The sequence below is a fragment of the Equus asinus genome, chromosome 5, assembly GCF_041296235.1.
Source record: "Equus asinus isolate D_3611 breed Donkey chromosome 5, EquAss-T2T_v2, whole genome shotgun sequence".
In the NCBI taxonomy this organism is placed as follows: domain Eukaryota; kingdom Metazoa; phylum Chordata; class Mammalia; order Perissodactyla; family Equidae; genus Equus; species Equus asinus.
This window is the reverse complement of record NC_091794.1, coordinates 107,409,420-107,435,987: the sequence shown is the minus strand read 5'-3', so window position 1 is coordinate 107,435,987 and position 26,568 is coordinate 107,409,420. Positions and strand designations below refer to the sequence as shown.

The 26,568-nt window shown below is 39.8% G+C and overlaps 1 protein-coding gene across 3 annotated transcripts in view; it reads right to left on the bottom strand.

Annotated features, from left to right (window-relative positions):
- Positions 1–26,342, bottom strand: part of RERE (arginine-glutamic acid dipeptide repeats) — a 403,675-nt gene extending 377,333 nt beyond the window's left edge. For all 3 annotated transcript variants that reach the window (XM_044769612.2, XM_044769615.2, XM_070511161.1), the window contains exon 1: positions 26,037–26,342. The gene's annotated coding sequence lies outside the window, so the exon portion shown is untranslated. The remainder of the gene's footprint in view (positions 1–26,036) is intronic.
- Positions 26,343–26,568: the final 226 nt, after the last annotated feature.

Sequence of the window (26,568 nt, the reverse complement as noted above, 5' to 3'; positions counted from 1 at the left end):
TTGGCACCAAGGCCTACTCCTTATACAGAAAATTGAAAACATTTAGGAATTCTCATTTTTTGTGCTCTAATTACCAGACCATACAAACTCTTAATATAAAGGAGAAATCTCAAGGGAGGAAGTGAAGTTGCTGCCTCATGATTTCACTGACAAGGTTTAGGTCAGGTATTTCTAAACTGCAGGTTCATGGAAGGATTCAGGGGACCCATTAATCCCCTGAAATTATACAAAATTTTGAGGCCATAAGATATTTCTATATTGTGATTTCTCCTGTCTTTAAAAAAAAGTCTTCACTAAATTTTTACTACCTACCATTTCTCTATTCTCCTTTACAGCAAATAGTCTCCAAAAAGGTGCTATATTCACTCTCTCAAATTCTCCCTTCATTCTCTCTTAAACTCACTCCAGGAAGGCTCTTGACCCAAACACTCCATTGAAACTAACTTGTCAAGATCACCTCTGACCTCCACAGTGGTAAATCCAATGATCAATTCTCAGTCCTAATCTTACCTGATTTAGCAGATTTTTGACAAAGATCATCTTCCTCTCCTGCCTGATACATTTTTTCACTTGGCTTCGAGGATGCCATCTGCTTGACATCTCCAGTCTCTTGATTTTCCTTTTTTGCTGATCTCTTCTCAGCAATTTTTATTGCCGATTGTTCTCTGAGACCTTTTAATGTCTGACGGCTTAGTTCCTGGACCTTTTCTCTTCTCTATACTCCTGTGGTGATCTCCTCTAATTTCCCAGCTTTAATTACCACACATTTGCCAACCCAGGTTTCTCACTTGAATTCCAGACTCTTCCACTGTTTAAAACTACTTATTTGGCATCTCCGTTTGGCAATTTCCTTCTACCTTAAGCTCTAGTGTGGCAAAACTAAGCTCTGATCTTCCCCAAAAAGCCTACTCTAACCACAGCCTTCCCATATGTTCCCGACAACTCCATCCTTCCAGTTGCTCAGTCCCAAAACCTTGGAACCATTCTTGACTCCTCTCTTTCAACCCTACCCTACGTCAAAATTCATCAGAAAACACTGTGGCTCTACCTTCAAAGCTAGAAGCCAAACACTGCTCACTACCCTCACTACTACTACCCTGGTCTGAGCCACCATCATTTCTTGCATGGATTATTATTACATTAGCCTCCTACCTCTCTCCTTATTTTTACCCTTTTGCGCCAGTCTATTGTCAATACAGCAGAGTTATCCTTTTAAAATGCAAGTCATATGTCACTTCTCTGCTCAAAATCTTGCCATACCTTCCTAACTGAACTTAAGCCAAGGTCCTTAATAGGACGCCAAGGGCACCAGAGATCCAACTTGCCTCCACCCCCTTACCAGTACATACTACATTTTGCACCTATCTTAGGAGTCAATATAAATGAATGGTAGTCCCCAAAAAGATAAGTCCTAATCACCAGTTCCTGAGAATGTGACCTCACTTGAAAAAATGGTCTTTGAAGATCTAATTAAGTTAAGGAGCTCAAGATGAGTTCATCCGAGATTCAGGGTGGGCCCTAAATCAATGACAGGTAGAGGAAGAAGAGACAGAAACGGAGAAGTGAAGACAGAAGCAGAAGACTGGAGTGATGAGTCTACAAGCCAAGGAATACCAAAGACTGCTGGCAGCCACCAGAAGCTGGGCGAGAAGCACGGAAAGGATACGCCCTCAGAGTTTCCAGAAGGAACCAACCCTGCCAACACCTCGATTTCAGAATTCTGGCCTCCAGAATTACGAGAGAATAAATTTCTGTTGTTTTAAGTCTCCCAGTCTGTGCTACTTTGATACAGCAGCCCCTGGAAACTAACACACCACTCTTCCCCTTGCTCATTCTGCTCCAACCATGTTGTCTTCCTTGTTCCTGCCTTTGTACTGGCTACGCCGCTCTGCCTACTCAAACCCCAGAACTCCACATGGCCAACTCCTGCACCATCTTTAACCTTTTGCTCCAATATCACCCTATTAGGCTACCCTAAAGCCCTTATTTAACAACTACCATCCTTCCCTTTCATATTCTAGTTTTTTGACAGCATATTCTAATATACTGCATAATATTCTTAATTATTATCTTTACTTCTTGCTGACTCCGCTAGAATATAAGTTGCACAGGTGCAGAGTTTCCCTGTTTTTGTGGGGGTTTTTCCTATTTTATTCACTGACGTATCCTAAACATCTGTAACTATGCCTGGCAGACAGTAGCCATTTGAAAAACACAAGCTGAATAAATTTGTTGGATGGATGTGCATGTGTCTTTTTGTGGAAAAGGAGTCTACGCTTTCCTCAGATTACTAAAGTGACCTGCTACCCAAAAAAAGTTTCTAAACCTTTGTTCTAAATCTTTAAGTGGCTAAGAAAAAGAAGATTCTAAAACTCTATCTTAAAAGACCCCAAACTTAAAAAGAAAAAGCAAACAAAAACCAATAAACACTCAACACCATGACAATATCTTGCATCCTGCAAATGGCAGGTTACCATAAGCTTAAATTTCATACTCCCAAAACCAAATTTAAAAAAAGAAAAGACAATCCAATTTAGTAGCTTGAGAAGTGGCTTCGCTCACTTTTCACAGGACCTTCTACACTAAAGGTGTCTCTGGGCTAGGCTAATGTCTCTCTATAGCTAAAGTAATAAAGAAGAGCAGCCATCACTGTGGAGCATACACATAAGCCAATGTAGTTTCACAAAGCTCAAGAACATTGTCAAATACTTTTTCCCACCAGGCTCAAATCCTAGGCAAAGTAGGGGAGTAGAACCAAAGCAAACTGTAACCTGTCTAGCAACTATCATTACTATGGAGTAAACAGATGTTCACTCAAAATACAACATCATTGGTTGTAGGGGCTTGAGAAACCATTGTCAAATAGAAGTCATTTACATCTACAGCTTTTGTATGAACCATAGAGCATAACAATGAAAAGCAGTCAAGCACAACAAAACTTGTTAACGGATTTTTATAACAGGAGAAAGGCACCCACTGCATTCCTTACTGCTGCAACTTATTTCACAGTTAATACTAAACAGGTCTAGCTGAACACAACTACACTAATCACCAGAATTCATAAAATATATATATATAAAATGTATACAAGCATACATTCTGCAGACATACTTTTTGGGTGGGGGGGTGGATTAGCCCTGAGCTACCTGCTGCCAAGCCTCCTCTTTTTGCTGAGGAAGACTGGCCCTGAGCTAACATCCATGCCCATCTTCCTCTACTTTATATGTGGGACACCTACCACAGCATGGCGTGCCAAGTGGTGCCATGTCTGCACCCGGGATCCGAACCAGGGAACCCTGGGCCGCCAAAGCGGCCACCGGGCTGGCCCCCAGACATACTTTTACATTAAATAAATGACCATTACAGATGAAAATTCGTGCCTCTGCTGTGATGGGATCTTTCCTGTCCCATCAGCAAACAGATTAACAATACAATCAAGTCTCAGCCCTTACCTTTCCTGGTTCCTTTCCCCACTTGACTAGTTAATTTCAAGGATACAAAATCTACCAAATACTCTGAAGAGAAAGGCATTTTAAACACTATTAACTCATATCCAACTAGAGGTTTGCGTTAACTAGTGGTAAAATTTTCATCTCAGGACACAGCATTTCACCAAATCCCAAACCTGACCACTCTCATCACCTCTGCCCCCACCCTATCCAAGCCCCCATCTTGTCTCACCTGAATTCCTGCAATAACCTCCTTACCAGTCTCCCCACCTTCACTCTGACCGGCAGCAGTCCAATTTTGACACAGTAGCCAGAGGGATCTTTTTAAAAGAGAAATCAGATCCTGTCACACCCCTGATCAAAACCTTCCACTGGCATTCCTCTATACTTAGAATAGAAGCCAGAGGCCTTACTGTGGTCTGCAGGGACCTGCAAGACCCGGCCTCTGCCTCTCCCTCTGACCTCACCTCCTACTGCTCTCCAGTGCTTTTCCACTGTTCCTTTACCACGCCAGCAGGCCCTCAATTCCAGACTTTGGCACTTGGTGTTCCCTCTGTCTGAAATGCTCTATCCTCAGATCTCTGTATGGTTCTTTACCCTATTCAAGGCCTTGCTCAAATGTCACCTCTTCAGAGAAGCTGTCCCCAAATACCATCCTTAAAACAATACTCGCCGGACACCGGATCAGTGTCTCTCCCCTGTCTAAACACCACAGTGGCTTCATTTTATAATTTGTTTAGTTTGAATAAGAATGGAGGCATATTTTCCTTGTTCAAAATGAAATCTAGGCAAAAACAAATGTTTTCTTGGCCACTCACTATGAAGTTAGACACAATATATAAACAAACACACACACCTCTTTTTTAAAGTAAATACGTGCTTTCTGTATGACTTTTCTTTATCATTTTTAATTTAAAAGTATTAAAAAGAAGTGCAGTATGTACAAGAAAGCTTATGGTAGTAGTACTATAGTGGGAAAAAGAATAATAGAAACAACCTAAATGCCTAATAACAGGAAAATACTTAAGTTAAGAAATATATACATTAAAAAACATAATACAACCATAATAAATAATAATTATGAGTATATAAAAGCATAAAAGTGTTTCAAAGACATTAAGTTTAAAAAAAAATTAATTACAATGACAAATAAGTCCAACCTTTACATTACTCAAATATTTACTAACCATGTGGCATGTGCCTGACCTGACCTGGAAGACAAGGATTCAACAGTAAACAAGACTAATCCCCAAACTCTCTGAGTTCCCAGGGTAGCAGAGGCTGAGCGTGCAATTACAGCACAGTATAACAAGAGATGTCTCGGGACAGTACAGGTGCCACGGGAAAGCAAAGCTGGGGATGACTCTGACTGAGGAAAGGCCTTCCAGAAGAAATGATGCCTTAACTGAGATCCGAAGAATAAACAGAAGATAGGAAAAGGGTGGGGGGGGCGGGGGGGGGGGGCGTAGAGGTAAAGAGGTACGAAACAGAGCAGGTCTTTGCGATGAAAAGCAAGAGAAGAGATGAAACCGAACCATACGTAAACCAGGACTTACGATTTTTTTAAAAAACTAAAATAACTTCTATATTTGGTGGTAGGATTTTTGGTAAAATTTTACTTTTTATGAAATATGATACTAAATAAAAACTAACAGTGATACTTCACCAACTAATTAGACTTCTAAAAGCCTATTTTGTCCTGTGGCTATTTCTCTTTCCTTCAGTCTATCTTACCGTCTGACCAAACGCAAGTAGGAACAGAAAGCAAGTGCAAACATGCATCTTTCCCAGGACTGGCCAGCATATTTCCTATTCCTACATTACAAATTTGGGGCCAAAAGTACTCAGTCCTCCACAGTCTCTGGCTGCCTTGCTACTTTATTACTTCTCCCCCACATTCCTCTCAGGTGCCAAGAGGAATTCTGTGCTTAGCATTCCAAGCCTCTATCAACTGGTCTACCTAACTTATCTCACCCCATTCCTCCCCACAGATTCTTTACTCCAACTGGGCTCTCTTTACTTGACCCTGTGCATACCATACTCACTCGAGTCAGGCTGACCCCTGCTTGGACTGTCCTAACCTTCTCTCCCAGTTCCTATTCAAACAGCACCCATTCTCAAGGCCCCACTGTTAGCTTCTCAATGAATCCTTAGCCAATTTCCTTAACCCATGATAATCTCTAGTTAATCTGAATTTGAACTATATTTGTTATGCTAAAGAATAAGTAGTTCCACTTTTGTTCTAGAAATCTCTAAATGTTGTATTCTTGCAAGGCTTGCCTACCAAACTGAGAGGCCAAAAATAATAACTTTTATTTCCTTTATATCCCACTTATATTGGTATTAAACTTGGAAAACATCCAATACTTGTTGGCTGGCTGATAAATCCTGAGTGGAAGATTCAGCCAGGCAGAATTCAGTGTCAGCTGCTTCTCTCTGGAAATATAGGTTTAAGCCCCAATATTAGGACTGAATTTATGTGCTCCTTTGGAACAGGAAACAGAGTATATATACTCATAATGCAAGATAGTTAAAGGAACGACAAAAAAAAAATCCTAAATAAAAGGAAAAATTCCTAATGCAAGCAAACACCACCATCATATTGCAAGTCTCCCCAGTACCTCCCACACCATCTAGCAAATAATAAATAACAATACAAATAAATAATAAATCTATTTGGCAAATGAATGGATTTAATGCCAGCAAGAGAAATATGGTGATAGGTAAGACTAACAGCTTAGTTTTAATTAATAAAGCCCCAAGGTGCTTTTGTGTCATTTTTTTAAATGCTAATAAATTTATTTGTAAACAATGTTTCAATTCCTCCATACAGAGATATCTTAATTTTTCTGAAAACAAAGTAAGCCATTTTCCAGGAAGAAAAAAAGTCAGGCTTTACTACTTACTTAGGACGGAAAAAAGGTTGGCAAGAGAGAATAAATTGAAAAACCAAATACTATGTTCCTCCACCATCCAAAGAAGAAAACATGCAAACCAGATCAACACCTAATTCACATGTAGCAGGTGTCCACAAAAAAAAGTCTGCTGGTTCCCAAGGCAGAGAAGGTCAAGGGCAATTCTAAGTCCTTCTGGTATAAGACTCTTTCTTTATTTGAAAAGAGTTCTTTTTCTAAAGAAGGCGCTCAAGAAAAAAAGACAAAATTATTTTTATACAAGCTCTGAGAGAATGTTCTTAAGAGTCAACAAAACATATAGGAAAGTACTTTGGGTTCAGTAGAATCCAGGGTTAGGGTGCCCAACCTTTTCCAAAAAGAGATTTACCCTCTACTCCCTAGACACTATTAGTGACATGGGAAACCTCACCTCAGTTACATCGGGCCACACATCCACAATAAATGCAGCTGGTCTGAAGGTGGGCTGAAGAACCAATTTATTGACCAAGGAGTAAAGACGTCCTGTCCTGTTGCTTTAATCCGTAAACGCCACGTCAATGTGCAGGGTGCACGCACACCTCTCACTCTGCACTGTGAGAGCATGATGCTTCTACTTCTACTACAATTCTTTTCAGACTGTATTTTAGTGATTTTTATTCGTATCTGTTCCCTCCTTTTGGTCATGAACTCTGTGAGAGCAGGGACACATCTTACTCATCTTTGTGCTCCCAGGGCCTAGTACAGTGCCCTGCAGGAGACGCTAAAAAAAATTACTACCGAATGATTGGACAAGCCCAGGGTATACTGAGATGTTCCATGACTAACGACTAACCACCCAAAGGAAAGGAGACTCAGATGAGAGCAGACACCTAGAAGCTATGGCCTGAAATTACAGATGATTTCCATAATAATCATTACATTTTATATATTAATCACCTTGTCTATCCTTTCGGAAAAACAGTATTGAGTTTTCCTTTTCATGATTAGTACAGGTACATGGAAAGTAAGATTCTCCTGAAATCTTTTTTCAAATTACACACATCATTTCTGCACACCCCTAGGAACCACTGAAGAAGAAAAGGGAATATGCTATATTTGAGAAGAAAGAGACAATTTCAAACCTATAATTCTCTAAAAATCAAGCAAAAACAGAAAATATGGAGGAAAAAACCTTCGTCAGAAACAATCTAAGGACAAATAAAGTACATCATCACTATAAACTTAGAACAATCCTCTCCCAGTATTTATCATGAACAAAACAGGTAAAACTTCAAGGAGAAAGATAAATTAGAAGGGCGCCTTCTTCACTTAACGAAGTCCAAGTTATACCTTTTCACAACCCATTAAGTTTATAAGTGAAAGAGTACCAAGTGTATACCTTGTTTTATGCATCTAAAAACAAATGCCAGCTCAGTAATTCACAGCAGAAACCAGACAGTCATATACCTTTAATTATGCATTTGGCTAATTTCATAGTCATCCATTACTCTTATGGACCCTCTTATAAAATCCACTAAAACAGAAAATTTCAAATACTGACCTCTAATTCAACACAAACAACAGGCCTTCTGTCCAGAATTACATCAAATGGCCACAGTTCCTTTTTCAGTAACACCATGAGCAGGAGGCTAAAGTCCTCCACAAATCATCTCTGTAAATGGATCCTGCAGAGATGGTGACACAGTGTCACAGGTGCACATTCAGTTACTCCTGAACAGTCACCTCCTAAAAGAAGACAGACGACTCTTACTGCATCTAAAGCAAAACTGAACCTCAAAATGCAACTACACCAACTCAGTGTCATTGGAGTTTTCTAAACTAAACAGGGGTCAAGATGAGCTCAAAACAGGTCAAACTCCTCCCTCTTTGGTGCTTCAGCAACATTTAATTCTCTTATGTTTCCCCCAGACGGTAGATGGTTTTTAGTGGTGTCTTACACCACATATTTTTTTCTCAATTTTAAGAAGGTTTAAAGAAGCTATGCTATGGGGTGGGGGGTGGGGGTACATCAGAGAAGTGGGGGTCTATTTTTATATTAGGAGCTTTAAGTGAATCATTTTGGAGTAATGCACAGATGGGGCTGAGGCCCACCTTGAGGACAGCCATCAAAGGCCTAAATTTCCAAGGATCATAAATCACTGTAGTAAGCATATCAACAGCATGAGGTACTCTGCAAGCTTTTTGCAACCTTAACATTTCCATCCTCCACAGTCCTTTGACATCCTCAAAAAATGCCTTAGATTTCAAAGCCAGCCCCACATAAGCAAGACTCGCAATTCGCATCCTAGAAAATTGCAAGAGGAAGGCAAGACCCAAGCAAAACGGACTCAGGGGATGCAATGTATTTGCCAGTACCTGAATTCTTCTAAGGGAGTGATACAAATATGGCCACTTCCTGCAGAATTTTAAGAGGAGAAATTACCCCAAATATCCAAACCAAATGAGGAAACAAATTATACAAGTACCTCATGGCAATAGGCACTTAACTAGACAACTCTTCCCTAATTCAATAGAACTAAAAAAACAAAACAAAAAGATCCATATTAACTGTTGTAATTACTAATTAACCTTTGACTCCCAGAAAGCAAAAAAGCTTCAGAGCTTCCTTCCTGAATGATGAGACTGGAATAAGCAACTTGAGACAGAAAAATTGCCTCAAATTATTTCAGGGACTACAAGCTAACTCTAGCTCTCTCTATATCTTTCTATTAAAAGTTCCTGAGCCTGTGATTGAGGTGGCAGGAAAAACTGCTACCTTCTCCCATTCCTAACTCACCTATTGAGGTCATCCTCATTGTATTTTCCCGCAAAAAATATATTTACAGATTTCTGGGATTAAAAAATTGCTGAATGTGTTAAGAGAGGAAAAAAGACAACACATTATCACTCTCACAAAATGTCTTTGTGATGTCTCTTGTCATTAAATGAAAACATAAGTCTTTATTTTAGGACAAAAAACCTAAGAACAAAACAATAGTTCTCTACTACAGCTGAACACTAGAACTGAGCACCAGAAGCACCTGCATAAAAATATTCATACACCTGCATGTAATGTAGGTATAAGAAAGACATCAAGGAAACAATGGCTTTCTCTAGGTAACATTACAGAGGATAAACTATCACTAGACTAAGTAAAGGTTGTGGGCTGCAACAGCCCTGAGTTCCCAAGAAAGAAAAAGATAACTAAAGTACTCTAGATTTGTAGAATATGTCTATATTTTGAAAGTATTTCCGTATCTACTTTTTCATTTCAGTTTACGTACTACAGCCCCCATTTGACAGCTAAGGAAGCAGGGCGTGTCATTATACTTCAAGCCCTGGTACAGGCAGAACTGGAATCCAGGTCTTCTCATGCTAACTAAGAGACGCATATCAAGCTTACTTATAACGTTCACAGGCTATCATGGGTTCAGGACATTTTGGTGAAGCAAGAAAAAACATGAATTACACAGCACATTCATAGTGTATTTAAAAGACACAGTTATTCTCTCCTATCAAATCAACAGCCCATCTCTTAACAAAACATTGTTTCTAGAGTTATAAACATTAGTTCCTCCATAGGTCAACCCAGTTCTCATATCTCACCTTGACTCAAATGCACAAATTACACAAGAATTTTTTTTTGGTATTTTTTTTAGAACAGTGCCTCTGAGCCAAGCAACAGCCCTCAAGTGGAAATGGAAACATCCACAAGCTAAGCTATATACTTCAAGCCACTCAATGTTCACATAATGTCTCATCCTAAGTAATCATGCCACTGACCCAAAGTGTCAGTCAGTGTCATCTTCAATCTTCCCATTAAGAGCTAAAGGAAAAGGAAATCTAATTAAAAGTCCAAGAAAAATTCACTTTAATCAAAACTACAAAGGGCAAGGGACTTTATGGTAGGAAAAAACTCTAAAACACAAGAAAATTGGTAACAAGAAAAGAGAGGTCAAGGGGGAAAACGAGGAGACAGTTTAAAGGACTAAAGCCAAACCAATCAAAAATAACTTTCCAAACAGAAGAAGCATAAAAAGATGGAGAAATAATGGAAGATGAGGGGGTTAAAATGCAGAGAATCACAACTTTAAGGATATTTTATGAAGAAAAAGAATACAAAACTAAATGTTTAAAGTATCACTTTATAAAATCAAAAGGAAAGAATAATACATTCGGTTCTATCAAAATCAATAGGAAATCATCTATTATGAGTATCTTTTCCTGAGTGAACCACCATACAGATGAGGGTCCCAGATTTGGCCAGTAATAAGAGCTACTACTCTGTAATAGTCCTCGGACAGGAGCTGCCTGGGACCCTATTAAATGGGAGCCAATGCTAGAGGACAGAAGGAGTTTACTCAAAAAATCAGTCTAACAAATCTCCAGTATGCTCTTCTTCACACTAAAATATCTGCGTGAATCAAAACAGAAACACGCACAGGCCAGATCACTACTGTTCTTAAAGTGAAGTAATGTAACCAGCTCAGCATAAACACACACATACACTTTAGTAGATATTAAGAAATCTCTGAAATAAAAAATGACCAGAGTAACCACAAAGGAGTTGAATCACCCATCTAAAAACAACCAACTTGCTAATTTTAAACACTGAACCATATTTTAAAAACTTTTTTACCTCAGAAGACTTTTTCACTTCAGAAGACTTTTTCACTTCAGATTTCGTATTTTAAAATTTTTCAGGAAAAGTCAAAAAGTTTCTATCACCTCCAGCAGTTGGAAGTCAGTTTCAACTACTAGTTATTTAAAAGAAATCACTCCTCATCCAGTAGCACAGCACTGAGATTCCAAAGCAGTTGTAGCGCATAGTTCCATTTCAGAACCAGACAGCCCCACTCACCCTGCGGAGAGCCTACGGACTGGAAAAAGCACAAGGAAAGTTGCATTTCCCATTTCATATTTTGGGCTTAATATGCCGATGAGCTTGGAAAGAAAGAGAGGATCTCAAATTCAGCTTGATAGTGATTTACTACAAATAATACAGCAATGGTTGGCACTCAGTTTCAAAATAAATCACTAAAAAGTCACAAATTGTATACTTTAAAAGGGTAAATTTTATTGTATTGTGAGTTATATCTCAATAAAGCCGTTACTTTAAAAAATAAACAAATGGTACTTAGAAAGAAGTACTCTGTATAACATAAACCACCTGGCTCTATTACTGAGACCACAAAATGTGTATTTTAAAATTCTGATATATAAAAGACATATAAAATTCTGATATACAAAAAGATCACTCATGGTCGAAGAAATGCAAATTAAAATACTGTAACATTTCACCTGTCAGGTTAGCAAAGATTAAGAACTTTCATAATATCCGGGGTTGGTGAAAAGATAAGGAAATCCAAACCCTGAAACACTCTGTGTACACCGGCACATCTCAGAGGGTAATTTATGAACAGCTTTCAAAATTAAAAACGAACATATCTACTGATTCAGCAATTCTACTTCTAAGAATTTACCCTACAGCTATACCTATACAATAGAAGAGGCACAAGTGTTTAAAAAAATAATAATAATAATGAGAATCAATTTAAGTGCCCATCAACAGAAAGCTGAAGTATACATCCACACAATGTCCCACTACGCAACTGTAAAACAAAAACAAAAACAAAGGCCTGAGGTATATTTACAAGTATTGACTTGAAAAATATGTGCTTGAAATATTAAATAAAAAAGCAAAATTCAAGACAGTATGTACAGTGTGTATATATGTGCCTATACATGCATAGGAAATATCTGGAAGAATATGGCGGAATGTGCACTACTCTTTTTGAACTGTATGAATGTGATTACAATGAGTATATATTAATTTTATGATTACAATTTGTATTTAATTTGAACACATCAAGCTTTCAAATAAAGTCTTACCCTGGTATTAAATCTGCCCATGCTATGACCCCAACCTGTGTTTCCAGTGCTCTCTGGTTCCAGCCAAACCAGTCTGTTCTTCCTTTGAGAAAGCAGCCCAAAGGACCCCTCTCCAAAATGCTCTTAGAATTTGGTGCAAACAGCTGCCAGCAACAGCTTCACATATAAATCACCCAAGTTGAGTCGAGGCCGTCCGGTGGCGCAGCGGTTAAGTGCGCACGTTCCCCTTTGGCAGCCCAGGGTCCACCAGTTCAGATCCCGGGTGCAGACATGGCACCACTCATCAAGCCGTGCTGTGGTAGGCATCCCACATATAAAACAGAGGAAGATGGGCACGGATGTTAGCTCAGGACCAGTCTTCCTCAGAAAAAAAGAGGAGGATTGGCAGCAGATGTCAGCTCAGGGCTGATCTTCCTCAAAAAAAAATAAAATAAAATAAATAAAATAAATAAATTACCTGAGTTGAAAGAACTACATGTGCCTGCATCTGCTACAGAAAATTTTTAAAGAATTAAAAAAAAAAAGAAATTGAAACACAATTTAATAATCCTCATCATAGAAACAGCGAAAGTACTCACCATTTCCCATGCTTTCCAGGCCCTGTGCCTCTGCTCCATGCAATTTCCTGTCTCAAATCCTCTTAGCTACTTATCACATGTCCAAATCCTGCCAATCCTTCAAAACACAAGTTACACACCTCCTCCTACACCAAATCTTTCCTAATGCCCACAGCCAGCACTAATTCTCTTTCTTAAACCATAGTACCATCAGCTCTTGAGACACTGTCCTCTACCTAGTACTCAATTGTGTACGTCTTATTGCTATTTGTGAGAAAACTCATCAAGGACACCATCTGAGTCTTGGTCATTTGTATGACCCCATTTCATACATAAATTAAACTGATATTCCACTAAAGCTTGTAGGAAAAAGAGAATGGCAGGAATCTAAAAGTAAAAAGCACAGGCTTTTCTTACGTATTTATTTTAATTAGGTAATACTTAACATATGACATCTGAGTATGAACAATAAGGATCCCTCTCTCTCCATCCCTCTCTCGGGTGCCTTATTATACCTCCTTAGAAGGCAAACACTACAATCAATTTCTTTTTTCTTTTTTTTGGGGGGGGGGGGATATTAGCAGAAGGTGCACACTTAACCACTGCACCATCGAGCCAGCCCCTACAATCAATTTCTTAACAGAGCATTTTAAGAAGTCTTTAGACACTATAACTTTATAACATATTCATAACTGTAGGTCTAAGGTGACAGAAATAATTTGTAAATGGCACTTAAAAGTAAATTTATTTATGACAATTATACAATTATACACAGTGTACTTGTATGTTGGGGCAAATAAAATTTAACAACGAACAGATGGAAAGAAAAACCACATCCTATGACTTGCAAAACGAAAGTTATCAGACCTGTGAGATAAGTCATTGTTCACCATGAGGAAAATTACAGATTCTTTCAAGCATAACTATAAACCAAGTTAACTTTTTTTATAGTGTAAAACCTGAAGGATTCCATAAAGACCCTGAAATTCTCAGTAAGCTATGACAAAAGTGCTAAGCCACCACAAACAAAATACTAAAGAAGAATGTAGGTGTTTTGTAAAGCTAGATTTCTTAAGGAATACTAATGTTAATAACGTTAATAAAAGCATTTCTCAGTATATTAGTAGCAACAAGATGTCTGCACATTTTCCTTACTAGTTATAAATAGTAAGAATTAAATGTTTCTAATAGGTCTTTAATCATGTTTAGTATATAAAAACTTAGGAAATTTCAATAATTATTCCTACAATAATGAACCACATGAAAATAAACAAATACACAGGGCAGATTACGCTACAAAGATCAGAATGCTCAAACCAGAAGGCAGTTAGTTCATCTTGTTAGAAAATTTACCTAGCAATAAAAATCTGAAGCCATCATTAGATCAAAAAAAACTTCGGTGAAGATTCTATAGTGAATATTTGAACTCACTGGAGCAGTATGGTACTCAACACTATTGAAGGCTGAATTATCAAATGTGTTAATACTCTATTACCCACTGGGATTTTACGGAACAGACTGCCAGATGTCCTGCAACACTTATCCTTCCCTTCTTTCAAATAATAGAATCTCTGATTTTTGTCTAGGCACATAGCCATCTCCAGGAAGGACTACATTTGCCAGCTTCCCTTGCAGCTATCTTCGCCCCATGATTCAGTTATAATTAAAGGGACAGAGGGGCTAGCCCAGTGGCATAGTGGTTAAGTTCACTCTCTCTGCTTTGGCAGCCCAGGGTTCACAGGTTCAGATCCCAAGCATGGACCTGGCACAGCTCACCAAGCCACACCATGGTGGCAAGTCACATAAAATAGAGGAAGACTGGCACAGATGTTAGTTCAGCATCAACCCTCCTCAAGCAAAAAGAGGAAGACTGGCAACAGATGTTAGCTCAGGGTCAATATTCCTCACAAAAAAAATAAAATAAAAAAATAAATAAAGGGACAGAGCAAAAGGGATGTGTTTAACTTCTGGGAAGTATCATCACAGGATAGGGATGTGCCCAGCTTTTGCCCTTGCCTCCCTCCTGCTGGTGAAAATGCAGAACTGATGAGAGGAACTGGAGAGGCTATCTCTGACTAAAAGGAGAAAACTGGGTCCCCTAAGGAGCATGAAGGTGTGATACTGGCTCAGGACTGTCCATGATTTACCTGAAAGAAAGGAAACTTCTATCTCACTCAAGTGATTGTTATTTGTGGTCTCAGCCACTCACTGCTGTAGCCAATTCTACTTGATACAAAGGCAAAACTATAAAGAAACAGTATTATACGTATTTATTAAGTACTACCTCATTAAACAATTTCTAAGACATATTTTAAACTTACTAGAATTGAAATAAAAACCCATTTTTGATCATTCAAATAACTAAGAAGTTCTAAAATGTTTTCTATACTATATTTGAGACATAAAAATATTATCAAGAATTTGTCAGGGCCAGCCCTGTGGCCAAGCGATTAAGTTCACATGCTTGGTTCAGCAGCCCAGCGTTTCACTGGTTTGGGTCCTGGGCGCGGACCTAGCACCACTCATCAAGCCATGCTGAGGTGGCGTCCCACATGCCACAACCAGAAGAACCCACAACTAAAACATAGAACTATGTACTGCGGGGCTTTGAGGAGAAGGAGGAAAAAGAAATAAGATTGGCAACAGATGTTAGCTCAGGTGCCAATCTTTGAAAAATAAATAATAAAAATTAAAAAACAAAAATCAGCTTCCTGCATATGCCTTGGGGTCAACAGATTAAGTCAAATCTCTTTTACTGTCGACCTCAATAATACAATAACATTATTCATTCAACAAATGAATGCCTACTGTATTCCTCACATGCTAGATGCAAGGAACACTGAAGTGACCAAAGCAGACGTGGCCTCTACCCTCCTGGAGTTTACAAAACAGGAATGTACCTAAGCTTGCAGAATCTGAGCACGACACTCTAGATGCCTCTTTTCTAGCCTTCAAGTTAGTCATCCCCATTCTGTCGTTATATTCTTGTTTCAGATTGAGTATACTATTATTAGGCTTCAGTTTTGCTCTACTAACATAATCATATACAATCATATTCCTCAAAGATTACACTCCTGTCACCAAAATTAGAAACAGAATATTACCAAAATGCCACAGTAGCTATCATTGATGGTGGGCCATATTTCCAAATGGCAAATCTTATTTATCACATGACATTTCTCCTTAATTTCATCTCAAAGATCCTTAAATTTGAACTTTGTGGTTCCCCCCAGGTCCCAGGGAATGTCCTAAAAAGAGTCAGAATGTAGGGCTGCTAGATGACCAACTATTTTTAGATATTCCTCACAGGCCATTAAACCAAGCTCAACAGAGCTGAAGATGGACCAACACAATGCCTCACTCTCTCTCTCCATCCCCTACCTTCTTGAACCTCTCTAAGAGGAGGGAACACTAATTGATTGGGTCAGACTGACTGGACATTCTTTCTAAGAAGATTAAATGCAGATTAAAAGTTACACATATATATAAGGGTTTGCTATCTTGCTCTTGTTCATTTCTCTCACACACTCTAAAGACTAATTTTGGGTCTTCTGTAAAGTAGCCAGCCTAAGGGTAGTAAAAAAGTGGGATTCAGGAGAAAGGGAAATCCCTTGCCTAGGCTGTAAACTTAAGCAGTACACTGCAACCCAATTTACTAGATGGCTCTACATCAGCAATTTGGCCAAAAGCCCAGTTAATAATAAAATAATACTTGGAATTTCTCACTTGCCATTGTTCTACTTACATAAATCTCCTTCAGGAACATCACAAGGAAAAGGAATAACTAAACTGTGATATGCTGATCATTTATTAACACCCCAAATCTCATCACTACTCCATGGTTTGTGCCATTCGCTCAGCATTTAATCATGTGTTTTGTAGCATTTCCCATATTTACGGAATAGTAAAAATTTTATAGCTGGTAACACAGAACTTATTCGAACACTCTAGAGTTGACCCACTGCTCCCACATATCTCCTAGTTGTTGACTGTTGCAGATAACAAACAAAGGAAACATAGGAGAAAGCTAGTCTCTGGATGATGATGATAAAAGTAATAACAATAAAAACAGACTAATACTTATTGAGGCTTACTATTTGCCAGAGGCATTTTAAGTACTTTATATGTATTAATTACTTTGGTCCTCACAAGAACCTTGTGAGTTGAGTACTATTATTACTCCCATTTTACAGATGAGAAAACTGAGACACAGAAAGGTCTTACCTAAAGTCAGACTCAATAAGCAGTAGGCTGGGAATGGAGTCTAGAGCTCTTAACTACTTTGCTACAGTAATATATTATGGTTAAGAGTGGACAAAAACAGACTGGTAAGTTTTGAGGTTGAGTGCCAAAAAGACATCCAAGGAGGCAGAAGGCAACATGGATCTAGATCTCAGGAGAGAGATCAGGGCTGTATTTATAAACATGCAGGTTGGAAGCACTAGGTGTTAAAGGAAGCCATGGAATGAGGTCACTCTGGAAGACAGTACTGAGAGAAGGGTTAATGGATAGAATCATGTGGAATACCAATATTTAATATAAAATTAACACATTTTAGGTCAAACTGATGATGCAATAAGGTGGGGTAAGCATTTGTATATTTATATATAAAACATATATTACAAATCAAAATATATAATGGTTATACTTACTCTATGGGAACTAGAACATAATTTAACTATAATGACTACAGGTCCATGGTAGCATCTCTGTTTTTACTGTACTGTTGGTTCAGAGCTAAGTTTTTCATGTTAAATCTTTAGGCAAGAGCACCACCTATAACACTGTTCCTATGGGAGCAAATACTCTGTTTTAAGATCTAGCTTCAGACGTCCTTTCCAGGGAATAAACAGTGGTGAAAAGACAGTCTAAATAGATGACCATATTTCAATGATTCTAAGATGCAAGATGCGTTACGTTTGTACAGCATTGGAAGTGGGACAGGTCTTACACATTTTAACTGGTAGCACTTTTTTCATTCTCAGTACATAAAATAATGGTGCACCTTACTACAATGGCATCTTAGAGTCAATGAAATGTGTCTTTCATAATATACCTAATTCCATATGTGAACAAACATACTGATATAGCTAAAGGAAAACTTTCTGCCTTCAAGGAGTTTACAATCCATGATTAACACTAAGATATAAATGCAATTAATAAACTTACACAAGATGTGAGGAGATTAAATGGGAAGAACTGAAGGAAAGGTCCTTAATTGGTAGGAAATAAGAGTGACCAAACTAAAAACATAAGGCAGGGTGTCTTAAGCACCATTTTAACTGGAATAGATTAGATCTGATGTAAGAACAGGAAGAAAAGAGGAAATAAATGATATCTCAACAATGGTAGAGGCTGAAGATGAATAATGTGAGATTTTGGTCATGTCACTCTCCTTTAAGAACCCTCCAGTTACAGTAAAGCATTGCTTGAAGATGACTAACCAAGGGGGAAACATTTTTTAACCTTCTATATCTCTCTCCTTTGAAGCCCTGTGGTCGTTTTAAAATAAATCTACAAATTCTTTGATAATCTTCCTTCAAGAAGTAGAGCTTAATTCCCTTCCCTTTGCATGTGGGCTGGACTTAGTGATTTGATTCTAACTAACAGAATAAGATGGAAGTGATGGTGTGCAACTTCTGACACTAGGTCATAAAAGGCAGTAAGGTTTCCTCCTTCCTTTCTCTTTCCCTTCCTCTCCCCTCCCTCTTTCTCTCTCTCTGATTGCTTGTTCTTGGGGAAAGCCAAATGCCGTATCATCAGGTCACTCAAGTAACCATATGTCCATGTGGCAAGCCACTGAAGCTTCCTGCAGAAGCCTTCTGTCCACAGTCAAGTGAGTGAGCCATCTGGAAGGAGAGCCTCCAGCCCCAGTCAAGCCTTCAGATGACTACAACCCCAGATGACATCTTGACTGCAATCTCAAGCGAGAACTCTGAGCCAGAACCACTCAGCTGAGCCACTCCCAAACAAGTGGCCACAGGAACTATGAGATAAATGTTTACTGTGTTCTCATCAAGTCCTGAGGTAATTTTTTATGCAGCTATATACAACTAATAAAACTCCATGGTATTTTGTATTTCTAAAACACTTTTTTTTTTTTTTTTTTTTTTGCTGAGGAAGATTCGCCCTGAGCTAACATCCATGCCAACCTTCCTCTATTTTTTAGTATGTGGGCCGCCAGCACAGCATGGCCACTAACAGAGCAGTATAGGTCTGTGCATGGGAACCGAACTCAGGCCACCAACGCAAGCACAACTCACTTAACCACTAGGCCACCAGGGCTGGCCCTATACGTATACCGATGACCAGTTTCGAGAGTAATTTCTAGAAGGCTGTTCTCTTCATCTTTACATGTCTGTAAGGCTTGCCTCAATGTACAGCACAATTAAGTACTTCTTTTTATTACTTGTTGAAAGATTCTTGCAAGTGTTTATACAACTGACCGCAGTTGTCCAAAAAATGAAGAGATTAACCTTGAATAAGAGCATAGCTACTGGAGTAGGGTAAAAAATAAAAATATTGATTTGACATATCTGATTGAAAGATGGAATGAGGGATAATGGACACAACAATCAAAAATAACTCTAGAATGACATATGTATAAGGCAGAAAAAGCAGTCATTTTGTACCCTGGGAAATACTGGATTGCAAAACTTGAAGAAAAATTGTACAGAGCAGCAAAGTATTATAATAGTAACACTCAGAACTTACTTCTTTCATTATTAAGGAGAAAAGGACAAGCCACTTGATTAAGAAAGGATTAGTTTTACAGGTGTTTTGCAAACTGTTCTACAGAATATTACTTCCTATAAGGTCATAGGTATTCTTTGAGGAAGGAAAAAACAAAACAAATAAACAAATAACAAATGTCCTCTACATACTATAGGACATTTCTGAGGCTTTAAGGTACTAATGTGCATTATAAATTTGACTTCAGAAAACTTAAAATACTTGCAGCATAGTATGCTATGAATATAGTTTGGGAAACACTGACTTGGGTAGGCAGGTAGGTAGACAGGTGGGTACATTCACAGGAAATGAAAGGAGAACAAGACAAATGTAATAAAATTATCTCACCTAAAAGAGATCATAAGTGACTACCAGTTATGTAGTACCAGTTACATAGTTACTTAAAGCAAAACAAACTGTTAGATAAGCTATCAAAAGCAACAATAGCTGCACCAGGCGTCAGGGAAAATGAAGACGGGAAGCCATGATAGGATATAACAAAAAAAGAAACTCCCTTTCCATAGGCCATGGCTCAGAATCCCTCCCATTCCCTCAGCTCCTACTGTGTACCTCCATGAAAGCTGGCTTGAAGGGGTGAGCACCTCGCCATCTGGCAGGCTGGCAGGTAGCTTAAGAGGTAGTCTGGCCCCAAACCTTTAACCAACAGTGATCATAACTAACGACCTATCAGATATCTCTGGGGGAAATGTTAATTAAAGATATAGAGTCCTTAGTAGTGGAAGTGGAAGCAGAGGCATAAAGATACAAAGAAATCAGAGATAAAACAGCTGAGGGAATAGTAGAGGACTGGGGACCAGCCTGGGCTGTTCAGTGCCTTGCACAGGAAAGGGACACTTTCCTTCAGTAAAAATTTGTGTTAGTAAATTATCATCTGAACAACCTCATGTGGTGGCCCTGCCAGAGAGGAGGATCGCAGACTGAGGATGCCCCTCAGTCACACTCAGCGACCCACACATAAAAAAGGCAAAGGGGAGGGAAAGAGGAGTGAGGGGGCAAGAGGAACAATGTCTCTGGGTTTAATAAGGAGCATTCAGTTTAAATTCACCTGAATGATGTTTTCATATAGCAAACATCTTTTTAAATTAGTGGCCAGAGCCTACACATCCTATTAGGAACCAAGCACAGCTACTCTAACGTGGACACACCTCCCCAGAGTAGCCAGGTTCTGCCCACTGAGGGAGAGGTGTCCAGAGCCTCCCCAGGCAGTTTCTTTGAATTCATACACGCAGACACATGCCCACATTCTCACCTGCTCACACTCCCCCTGAACTGTATTCGGCCCACACAAGTTAAGCACCACCACCACTCCACCATCCCATCCCACCTCCAGAAGAAGTAAGGGGGTGGGGGGTGGGCGGCCTGATGGCATAAGGTTAGTTCAGCACGCTCCATTTCGGTTGCCCTGGTTTGAAGGTTCGGATCCTGGGCATGGACCTATACCACTCATCAGCCACGCTGTGGCGGCAACTCACATATAAAGTGGAAGAACACTGGCGCAGATGTTAGCTCAGGGCTAATCCTCCTCAAGCCAAATAAAAGGAGGATTGGCAACAGATGTCAGCTCAGGGCTAATCTTCCTCAGAAAAAAAAAGAAGAAGAAGAAGAAGTAAGGGGGTCAAGAATTCGACCTCTGGGAGCCTGGAGGACAGGTATAGGTGTCAATGAATGTGAACATGCCTGCTTTGCTGAGTGAGTGTGTGGCTGTGTGTGCTAAAATGGATTTTTTATAGAAGTGGCTCTCCCCTGCTACTCCAGGGCTCTGTCTAGAGATGCTGCATGGCCATGCTTGCTCACAAGCTCTCTTTCAAGTTAGTCCTGACTCACGATGTAAATACTGTCCCCTTTAAAGTGATGTCCTATGCGACATACAGCCTAAACAACCATGAACAGCCCTGACACTAGGGTATGGCTCAACAAACTCTTCCTGCTGAGAAGGCAACAAGGTAACCTGGTCACTAAAGCTGGATGGGATCCATATCGTTAACAGTATTGCAGCATCCCTGAGGGCCAGCAGAACCTGGGGTTCTTGCTCTTCTGTGAGGCCTAGCTCTCAAGGTTTATATTTCTGTTCCATTTTTCCCCAATACATGAGATACCCTACAAGACTTTCTGTTCCTTGCAACCAAATAAGCCAACCAAAACCTTTACCAATCACACACATAACTAGTTTAAAATTAGGCCATGACCCATGGTTTCAACTTCTGATGCAAAAGCCCAACACAAAGAGACTATGAGGATTCCTCAAATACCAAGTGGTCTATGACTTAGAGAGCATATCATTTTGTAACATAACCTTATAAAGAAAAATTTCAGTTAAATATATCGCTTATGGTTGCTGATATATTGGCAAATTTTACCAAACAAAAACAACTATTTTACACTGGCACAAACAGGTCATTTTCAAAAAAAACTCTTAAATTAGCAGTCCTATCTGACTAGTTACCTAATATACAGACACATCTACATCTTACATTACTTGGCACACCAACAAGTTAGTTATACAAATCACAATTCCAACCAAAACTCCAAGCCAGTAAATATATTTAGTAATTGAGTATTTTTCAGTTATTTGTGGTCAAATGTTCATTAAAGTGGCTTAAGCAATCTTTAACAATTTTCTAACACATAAATGCTCATTTCTCTTCATTATTTAAAGAACACAAAACTCTGTTAGATAAGAAACCAAGCACAAGCCAACAGGCTCACCAAAATCACACTTAAATAGAACAAGTAAAGCTACAAATTTGGAATAATTACCAAGATACTAATAATTAACAATCACTTCACTATGATTCAAGAGGAACTCCTAGTTGTTGAAAAACCCTATCATCAACTAGGGCACAGCATTATCAGAAACTGATTATGTAAGACAACGGTGTATTGTTTAGGATGTGTGTAAGTATAATGAAATTCACAGCTATGTTACACTAATGACTCACTTAAACATCTGAATTTTCTGCTATCTTAACCTTTAAATCAACTGCAAAAGCAGCTGCCAAAAGCAGTTAGTAGGAAACCACACAATTCCCAAAAGAACTTGGTATATACAACTTATTTTACTACTTAAATGTTTTTTTGATTACTGAGATTTGAACAAGATGTTAAAGATTCAAAACTAATTTTAAAAATAATGGGTACCTACTAAATCCATACTAATATTCAATGTACACTGGTTTTTAGAAAGGCACAGGTCATATTCTTGTGTGTTTTTATAGCACCTGGCATATTTCTGTTCAATACTACATATAATTATTGCACGACCTGACAGTGATTACTATCCTACTTTTTAAGAACTTTTTGACTGACTGATAAGTCAAAGTTGGAAAAGTAACTGGTGCATTTATTTCTTGATTTGGATTACCTTTTTGCTGTGAATTGGTTCTCAGTTACTCTAGTTACCTTGCAACAAACAAGACACTGACAGAGAATATATTGGATTGAAATTACCTGACTATATTCCTATTGAATAAATAATACATTTGAATTGCTCACATTTCATTGCAAAAGATATACAATTCTAGAGATACACTCTAAATTTTGAAAGCAAAGGGAATCAGAAATCACATTCCTAAGAGAAGCTAGTCTGGAACAGAAGATGTTTACTCTATACTGAATCCCCCTTGCTACTACAAACCTCTCTGATAGTTCATTACAACAAAACAAATGAGATGGGGTAGGCTGTGTGATAATAAAAATCCTTTCAGGCATTTATCAAGTAGATTCTCTCTGAAACTACAGATTGATTTAGAAGGCTTTGAACAGGAATTCAGCCTTCTGTGTTAATCTGTGTACACACTCATTTCACATTTTCTCTCACTTCTACTTTTTTTAATCTCATCTATAGAATAAGTCAACCTATCAGACTTAATTTTATTTACGTTTATACGACTGTTGAAAACAACACTATTGCAATGCAACACTATTACATATCAAAATCTCTGATTTTAGTGAGCTTCTCTCCTACGCTCCACCATCCCTCTCCCCCCACCTCACCCTCCACTCCCATTAAATCCTGGAGGAAAACCTCCGGGTCCAGTGCTAAAATTTTTCTTTTCTATAGCATAGGTCTATTTGGCTTTTGACTAATGATACTGAAAACTTTTTAAAGACTGATAATGTATGTACAGTTTCCAACACCAAGAATACAAATAAGCCCCCTTATTTTGTTTAATATTTCAAGACAAACTATATTTCTCAGAAGAGAATCAATTCAAAACAGTCCTTGGAAGTCACAATGTATAAATACTTGTTATAACAGAACAAATTAACGTCAAGACACAGCCAATAACGGAAAAAGGCTCAATGTAACTGCCTGTCAAAGGGCTTCTGTATTAGCAGCTCAGGGAAGCAGCATTTGCAGGAAAGCACTACAACTGCCTTCAAAAGAAAATCATTAGGCCCCAGCCGTTAATCCCCTCCCCCATCCTCTCCATCTGGATCCTTCAAAGCAATTAACCAGTAGAAGGTGCTATTCTGCAACCTACACATATTTACGCCAACCTCCATAGGTGGCTCAGAGCTGGGTTCAACCCAGGTGGACTCTCTCAGCCTATTCCCTGTCCAGTGTTCAAGGAAGCCTCTACACCAGCCCCCAAAGCAGAAAACCAGATCTTTTCTTATAACCTGTAATTCCAAAACAAAACAAAACAAAACAAAAAACACTGACAGCTCAGTAGCCAGCATACCTGACTATCAAACCATCAGACCACTAATATCTCAAGACACACACGCACACTTTGCTAAACATTAACCTCAAATATGATCTTTAGAATCTTAACTGAGACGACCTACTTCTGCCTGGAAAAGACAGCCTTGATCACATTCACTACAGTAAGAGTCAATCGAACAAATCAGTCCCCAACAAAGTCAGGGGCAATGAGGAATACGAAAGCTGACTGTAAGGCCACGACACATACAGACGGATTTTTATCTTTACATACACAAAAAAGACAGCAGCAGAAACCAGGGCTGCAAAGGGAAGAAAGGGAAGTGGTGAAGAGTAGTCTCTGAACATGCTTTTGAGTGTCCTTTAGTTTCCAATGTACTCTTCTGCCTCTTAGAAGGTTGCAGGAAAGGCCAGACATGAGATGGGTGAAAGCAAGCTGAAAAAGAAAAGCAACCACCCTTCCCCCATCTTCTCTCCTCTCTCCCAAAAAGAGCTGTTTGTGCTAACCTAGTCCCAAATATGGGAGAGAGAGAATGAATGTGTGTATGGAAGAACAATGAGCTCTCAGCCTGGTATTGTGTGTGTGTGTGTGTTGTCTGTGTGTCTGACTCTGCCCCTTCTCCCTTCGACCTCAACAACAGGGAGAGCTCAAAGGCAGCTTTCCATCCAGCCTAGGCCATCAAAAGCAAAACTGGTTTATAATTTACGGGGGAATTAACTCAGGAAGCAAATCCATGGAAGGAAATAGCTACCCAAAGATGATTTTATTATTGTATAGATCCAGCCTCTCTCCCCTCCCCCAACAGACTGAGACTAAAGAAACCAGTGTACACCAGACAAAAAGGACTCTCTCTAAATAGAAAGCAATTATCAAAACTGTTTCAAATCTAAACACAGGATGCGTTAATTTATGTTACACCAAAATGTTTGTTACACCAAGTTTCCCTTTTACGTAGTTATCTCTTTTGTGTTTAAAAAATTGCTTTGGAGAAAGCTCTTTCAGGATTCACACAAAACTACTTTCTAAACGTACCTTAAAATAGCAACACATACTGAAACATTTAAAGCACCCAGTTTCTCAAGGACACATTTTGCTTAAATCAACGTTTGAAGTCTGTAATCCAGAAAAATTGTAAGCAAACCTTGGAAAAGAGGCAGAGGAAAATGACAATTCAACAATGAATCATTTTGTTTTCCTTTCAACAACTTCTCATGCAAGCACTTTCAAAGGAAACCTGCAATACCCTTTCCCCCTCCAAACACACACATACACACACACACGCGCTACGTAAAACTACTACTCTTCTTTCCAAAACCTCAAAAAAATAGAGAAATAGAAGCCACTCTCCTTCACAGAGCAGAACTAAAACATGATACTAAGAACCCTATTCTGCTGCAAGTGATTTTCTGTTTCATAATTTAGTAATCACACAGAGCAGAGAACTAGAGATTCCGAACACAAAGAAGGACTCTTCTAATATGAAAATGATACTTTGAGGAAACTCCTTCCCCAAGACCCCCAAATCCGCAAACATTCAAGAAATGTACAGTCTCACTGCTCGACTTCCTTTCCTGCCCCCAGTTCAACCAATAATCTAGTCACACGAAACAGTTTAACCTCAAGACAAGTCAACCAAGAGCATGAACAAGCAGCAGAGAAAGACCAGGGGTCAGCAGGCGAGGACAGTGACCTGGCCCGGACAGGGCCGAAGAAGTCCCCGGCCCTTGTGCCCCGCCGCCCCGGACCAGGGACTCCGCGGCGACCCCCCTGCCCGCCCCGCGCCCGAGCCCAGGACCGGGGCAGGGAAAGAAGCGGGCGCCACGCGCGGGCAACTTGGAGACTTACCTTCCCGGATGCGCTACACCATCAATGGAGGTGTGCTCGGCGGCTCCCGGGACGGCGGGGACGGGCGGGAGGCCCGCGGGGCGGGGGCCGCGGGGCGCGGGCCGAGGGGGCCGGCCGCGGGCAGAGCTGGGGGCTGAGGGGCTTCTCCCCGTGACCTTCGGCGCGGCCTGCGCTCGGCTCCCTGCTCCTCGCTCGGCCGACCCCTCAGGGGCGGGAGCCCAGGCTCATGTCTGGTTTTGTTTTCCCGAGGGCGAGGGGGCTCCCTGAGGAGGACGGTGATTTTTTTGTTTTTCCTCAACTAGGAGAGAAAACGAGGCAGAGACGGTGTGGGAGGTGAGCGAGGGGCGAGGACGCGGGATGCGGAGGCGGGGGCGAGACCCGAGGCGGGCGGACGTCTCGGGCGTGCTGGAGGAAAGGCTGCTGAGAGCGCGGGGGGCGGCTCGCGAGCGTCTGTGGGAGCAGCAGCGCCTCGGCGATGGTGGCCGAGCCGCGGCGGGGCTGCTGCACCGACCCGCCGCCCACTCCGCGCTCG